A 7442-nucleotide genomic window follows, 5' to 3' on the forward strand; every position below is an offset into this window, starting at 1 on the left:
GTTTCATGCAATCTTTCCACTTAGACGCCATATTACTACAGCGTGGTGATTTCTAGCATCTTACCATATAAAGTCGATGGTACATTCACGTGTGTATGGATTTCACCATAATTTGTTGTTAATTTAATGTTCATAATATCGTAGACACATTTAATGTGTCGATTGTTATGCTGCTGATTATTGTTTTCTTTTATTTGTTGTTGGGTTTTACGTCACACAATCATTTATTGTAAAGGTCATATTGCCCTTTTCCAGCTCAACTGATGGGGAAGACTTTAGGTGCCACTCTGAGCTTCCAGGCATTAAAGCAAACCGACGTTTCGTTAGCTAACTGGATAAATAACTCATATTAAAGAATTCAATGGCCATGTCTGGACAAGAGATCATGGGTGGTAATGTAAAATTGCTTCACCATTGATGGTAAAAAAACTTGCATCGGTTTAATGTAATTATTTAATGCAATGATTAATAAGGTAACAATAAATTACATTCATGATTTGTTTTCAAATAATAAATTTAGAACTTACAAATTGTTAGATATGTCGCAATTTGATAGGTTTCATATAATGTTGCCAAAAATGACTTGTTCTAACAAGCGTTAGGCGTGGACTCAATATCATGTAATTGAAGGTCATTTGTATCGTGCATGCAGTAGGCGCGCCCTTAAGCATTATAAAAACTACTAGAAACTGTCCGGTAACATACTGAACCTTTTTCTATTTACAGCATTTAGTTTACTTAGTTTGATATCTGCAATAGACAATGCGATCTTATCAATATTGTTATATCCTGATTTATGTTTTGTTAACGAGTTATTCGTGTGATAAAAAATACAAAGTACAATAGCTATGTCTGCCATATCATATTATGTTTTATATGTAGTGACGACAATTTGTTTAACCTTTATACAGATCTTTATCTACTGTCTCATTTTCATTATTCTAATTGTTACTTTTATAGTAGTGCTTTCATATCCAAGATCACACTGTGCCATTTGTGATTTATATTAGGCATTAAGTTTTACAAGCTTTAGACCGTTCCTTTAACTAAAGATGTTGTTGTGATAAAACTGTCAACTTATTAATTAGTTCTTAAACAGTAAACTGTTATCCATTAATTACTTTGCTATAATAATAGTTATATACGCTTACAATGTAATTTAAGAATGCGACTTCAAGATTACAGTGAAAGCACAAACATAGCAGTATAATTATGATAAAAGTGTAAATTTTTAGATTAATTCTAAAACAGTAAACTGTTATTCATTAAATTGTTTGCTATAATAATAGATATGCGCTTACACTGTTATTTAAGAATGATATTTTTTTATTGTTTCTAAAGCGATGATAGTGAATACAAATGTAACATAATAATTATTATCATTTTAACCTTTTAACCTTCGCCACGCTGGACCCGAAAATGATTCGCCCCTTTTGAACTAACGAAGAGACTGACCAGAATGCATGGAAATATTGCATTTATAATCATTGCTACACTAATGTAAGAGTTGCTGATAATCACAGTAAGCTTTATGCATGTTTTTCGTTTATTAAAAATTTTATTTTGTAACTCCTGAATTAATGTTAACAATTAACATTAGCAGTATCTAATGCCCAGTCGGTGAAATTAGTTCATTCAGTAGGACACCCCTTGTAAACGGTGACTCTGTCATATTTGGTTGACCTGTTAAGACGAGAGCCCGTGATACCCTTGTTATAGAGCCCTCAACCAACGCAAAGCTGAAAAAGGTAAACACAATTTATGAAAATGTACGTGTTTTTTTAAATGATTGTTTCTCAAAAATAATCGATGAATGCTTTGCTTGTATCATTCTGGTTGCAATTGCGATATAAAATACCACCTAATGACATTATCTTATACGAAATATCAAGTCATGCGTTTTCGTTAACGAGAAGACACATCTTGAGTTCTTTCTTTACCATAAAGTTCACATTGACCCAATTAATTGTTTACGTAAGGTTGTCCCAACTTCCTCTTGTGCTCAGCACAATGAAATACTAAGATTAAAATTCAAATGCAATTCAGAGATCCATGAGATGTTGGCACAATCGGCAATGTGAATGAGCTCTCGCAAATGGCCTGGAGGCAAAGGAACCATTCAAAAAAGTCGTTATTGTGTAGTTTTGCCAGATTACCTTCGTGAAATGAAAAGATGATCGCCAAATTGATTTGGATATCATTGATAAACTGGTAACTTAAAACATTAACAATCAAGAGTCGTACTGTAATTAGCAGACAAAGGAAGAACGATTAAAAAATGCCTGGGCAGTGGAAAATATGTGATTTATTCTTCAAAGAACGGGGACCGGTGAGATACAGTTTGAGTCTAACAAGGAAGTGCACTAAACTTCCTCTTATCAGGCAGATATGCGGGTTATGCATTTCATACCACGTCATTATCGTCCACCTTTTCCGATAAAAACAATGTTTTCTAGAACGTTTCTTTTGTTTTTACTGTCATGTAAATAATTGTTTTCGCTTTTTATTGAGGTGTGAGTTGACATCATATATTTTGAATATGCAGTCGTTAATTTACTTATCTACGGCGACGTCCGAGCTTTTTTAAAAACAAATCAGGCCGGTTTAACATATACATTAAGGATAGATCTGATAAGGAAGTTGAACTTCGAGTAAAGTTGAATTGGGTGCTATGTTTGCAAACAAATATCTGATTGGTTGATCTTGTATCGAATTACTCATCATATTGAATTTTGTATACTAGCTACACGTATGTGTTTTATTTACCAGAAGGAACAAATATAAACGATTGTCACTACAAACTTCTCAAACATCTAATTCAACTTTACTCGAAGTTTAACAGGAACATGTATCTGTGTATCTCAGTTCAATATTTAGATATTATATAAAATAATAATTAGCCAACCAATAAGAATGAGAGACTTGAGGATAAATATTGTAACATTATAAATGTAAAATTTATGTACTATATACTTAACATTACGCTTTTGAAAGTTGTGTATTATTGTTTTATAATACTGCACGTTTGTAACGTCGCTTTTCATTTAATAATCATGACGTTTATGTAATTTTATATACACGGCTGCTGTCACGGCTGATTGCAATATAACCATCGCCAAGCCCCTCGAGTTATATTTCCAAACAACCGTTTATATACGACCATATAACCTGTCAAAAATCTGTATAACTATGAATGGACACCGTGAGATGTCGAGTAAGAGTTATATGGTATTATCCTCATAATTTATCTTTTCGTCCTGGCTTAAACCTGTACATGAGCAAACGAAAGAGAAAAAGTTTAATTGTAAATGTTAATGTAATTTTGAAATATTTTGATCACAAGATTATTTTAAGGTTAAATAATCAGAACCTGAAAGACAAAATTCACTTACAAATGCTCGATACATATGACTGATAGTTTTAAGAATGTTATTCTGAAGTTTTATGATAATTATAAATACTTCAAAATATCAAATTATTTCATACAAGAAAGCTATCAAGTGAGGTTTATTTAGTGCTGATACTATTATATTGGTCTTCTTGTACTTTGATTTATTACGTAGTTTACAAAAACTAATTCGTGTACATCCATATTAGTATATTTGAAAGACGCATAAACTGGTGAATTGAAGAATACTTACAAACACGTATTAAGATATAACAGTAAAGATTGTATAAGTCAGTTCGTTTTTATTTCCTTAAAACAGTTGTGACGTCAACGCAAGTGTTTGAACTATTATAATGGACTGGTATTCATAGAGTACATTTATTCAGTTTCGACCTCAGTTTTCTTCTCTCGTACATTGTTATTCTAAGTACGTGCGGTTTTTTTTAAATTTCACATTTGAGTACATTACTCAGGAAGTTAAAACGAATGCCCGGTATAACTATTGTCATACGAACATCACGTGCCAATGATGTTTATATAGTTTTTTGTAGTTCTATATTTTGAACTTTGTAATTGAAACCGACAATAGTGATGTATATAATAACTAATCTTTGTAAGTATATCCCGTAAAATAATCTCAGATGCAAAGAAAATAAGCGACATACCCCAGATAAATAGACACGAAAGTGCCACTTGCTTAAGATATTACTATAATGTTGATAAGTAAGTGGTTTTATATTGGGCTGAAGACTGTCATATTACATGTATTAGCTCGAGGCCAAAGACCGAAGACTAAGATGACAGTCTAAAGCCCAATAACAAGGCCATTCTGAAAATACTTAATTATTGAGAGTTTTATTAATTAAATACAAATAATCTAAAAGAAAATCACCTTTATTTTTTCCTTGCGCTGAAATCAATGACTACTATAAGAGTCATCCGGTTCGTTCATAATTCTGTACAATTTCGTTTTGTGAGGTGTTGCAAATGAGATTCTTGTTTTAAAAACGTTTCGGACACCTACCTCGCAGCAATTCAAAATGGCGACGTTTTTAATGGGGAAAAAAAGAATCATAATGGCCGAGTTTGGGACCCATTCAAAAATTTTCCAATCTCAAAATAGCTGAGTGTTTTCATAAAGGCCGTACTTTTTGTAAAATTGACATGTTTTAAGTTTATTATGTCGTGGTGAACTTCATATTAGCCTAACATTTGAAGCGAAATCGTGCCAAATATTGAAGGGTAATTAATAATAGGTTCTTAAATATTACACTTAGACACACAAACTAATCAGGGAGTTAGAAAATAAATATATATCAGTTAAACCATTTAATATATACCGATTTGGAGATAATTTCTGGTCAAATGACAATATAAAAGCAATTTTACATCAAACTGTTGATTGAAAAACATCCACTATAGTTTGGCGATAACAAACATTCCTGTTTACTTATTAAATAAATGGTTTAAGAAATCAAATTGCACGTTTTATTGACTTACTGCATAAAGTAATGTTTATGAATGGTGATAAAAAATATTAAAGAACAAATGTAAAGTTGTACGGAATAAGGAAATGCATTTAATTTAGATTTCCTGGTGTGATTTAAACCGGATTTCAAAGTGAATTATCGCGGATCACAGTGACTTGCCAACCATTTATTATTCTATGGTTCTTTAACATCTTTCGTTTTTATTAGTGTAAATCTTTTAATCATATATTTTGCACGTGATTGCCTTTTTAAGTATTCAAACTAAGAAATCCGGATGTTTAAAGCAGCGTCTCTTCCTTAAGTTGCACACATTGAAAGCAATGTAAAGAAAATAAACAAATAATTTAAAATCACAGGCCCGATTTTACTTTGTTTGTTCATAAGCAATATTGAAAAGTGCAACATTTTCCACGCTCCCTATCCGGCACCGGTTCAAGCAGTTATAACGGCGAACCAGCAAAGTACAAAGTAGAGACTTTTCCAGCATTACTTGTCATGGAAGATCTCAGATGCCCATTTGTGCATTTTTTAAGTCACGGGCGGGAATTTGATATACAAAGGTGATGAGCAGGTAGTTTAAAGTAAAGGGCCTTACGCAACGTACACTCCCTAAAACAAATATAATGTAGATAGTTAAACAATCTTACACAAGAAATACAAATGTATTTAATAAAATAAATTACTTTAATTCAAATGAGGCAATGACTAATTTGTCTGAAATGCATTTAATATTTTGCAAAATCATAACGGCATTGAAATTTTGATGCAGGTTTTAATGTAGTGTAAAGATGTTACAGATATCTCTATTGCTTACATCAAAGGATGAATTGTGCAACACATCCGGAAACAGTCCGTATCTTGACGTGATTGTCAAGAAGGGGAAAAGAAAATTAATATTCGCCGCATTTTTTGACTGCATTAAATACAATACATATTGTTTTTGTCAAAGAAATGCTATTCAAAAGAATTGATTGATTTACCTTGACTACTTTAATAAAAGCTGAATAGCAAGGCAAAGACAAATATCTGATTTACAGATACAATTAATATACTGTTTACTGTTGATTTACATGACAATTTTTTTTATCAAACAAGGCGTTACCCGTTATTTGTTACGTTGGTACATGTATTCCTATGTCACTCGCGATATGTTAATATGATAAAAGATGTAAAATTTGTATTTCATCAACAAATTTAGTGCATTATTGCATTTCAAAAGAAGAAATAACTAGTTTTGTCTGAAAGCACAAAACATAAAGAAAAAAGTGTGAATGTAGTAAAGATTTCACTAATATCTCTACCTCTGTTTACAAAAACTAACTCCATACTAAATGGGATATACGTATTTTGTGACGCAATGTTTATCGTCCGTATCGTGTCAAAAACAATTTATTTTTAAAGTATATTATTAAAATAGAAAAATATTTAATTATGTCTATTCAAAAGCATCAATTTATAATCACGACTCTATTTAATTCAAAGCTGAATAATCATAAATACAAATACATTTGTATTATTAAACGATGTTTTACATGACAACCACATGACAACCAATTATTTACATGTAATTTGAATGTCTTAAGTAGTAATATGTTCCCTTGATATGTGTATGGCAAATCATCTCAAATTATCATCATCATGCAATAACTATCATCACGAAATCATAAGTTTAAACAGAATATTTACGATACAAATTCAGATAATACTGCTACTTATGGATGACGGTAAATGCCCTCTTGAATTTACGTCATTTAACTTTGCTTGGTGCGACACCCTTAAGGGACTTCACCCTATATTGTGTAAAATTCTGGAAACAAAGTGATCCCTCGGAAGCATTAATCACAACAAAATTACATAAGAATTGCAGGCTCGGTTTGATTGAGTCTGTACATGAGAGATTATGAATACGTGCAACATCCCTCACGCCCCCTAGCACCGGCTTGAGCGGTACTCAATTCTCAACACTTAATAGTGCTGGCATCAATGATCCCGAAGGACCAGAAAATATAACAACACTGAAGTGAAGTACGGGGCAACTTTTTACAGCTGCCACACGGCACTTGACACCTGCTGTTGTGAAGTACAAAATTCTGGAAACAAAGTGATCCCTCGGAAGCATTAATCACAACAAAATTTCATAAGAATTGCAGACTTCATTTTCCTTGTTTGTGGTTCTTCAAAAGTGCTTTTATTTGGGTAATTTTTAATATAAAAATATTGTTAAATAAAATACAAAATGTAAGTCTGTGAATGTCTATACATAAACTGATAAAAAATTGAATAAGCACATACAAAGGCATTTCCATTAAAATATTTTCTGCAGATTAACGTTTAGAAAAGGGATATCCTCAATAGCAACAATAAATAAATATATGAATAAGTAAATAAATGGACAAAGTAGAAACAGAAGGGCAGGCAAACATAAAGGACGACAGCAATTCCTATTGGACAACACGTCCTATCTATTTGTTAATTCAATGTAAAATTTTATCATTTAATATCATGATTGTCATCTGTTCAATCAATGAGTTAAAAAAGTAAATATATATACATAATGTCGTTTT

This window comes from Ruditapes philippinarum, unplaced genomic scaffold (assembly GCF_026571515.1).
Source record: "Ruditapes philippinarum isolate M1 unplaced genomic scaffold, ASM2657151v2 ctg8311_1_1_1_1, whole genome shotgun sequence".
Classification (NCBI taxonomy): Eukaryota; Metazoa; Mollusca; class Bivalvia; order Venerida; family Veneridae; genus Ruditapes; species Ruditapes philippinarum.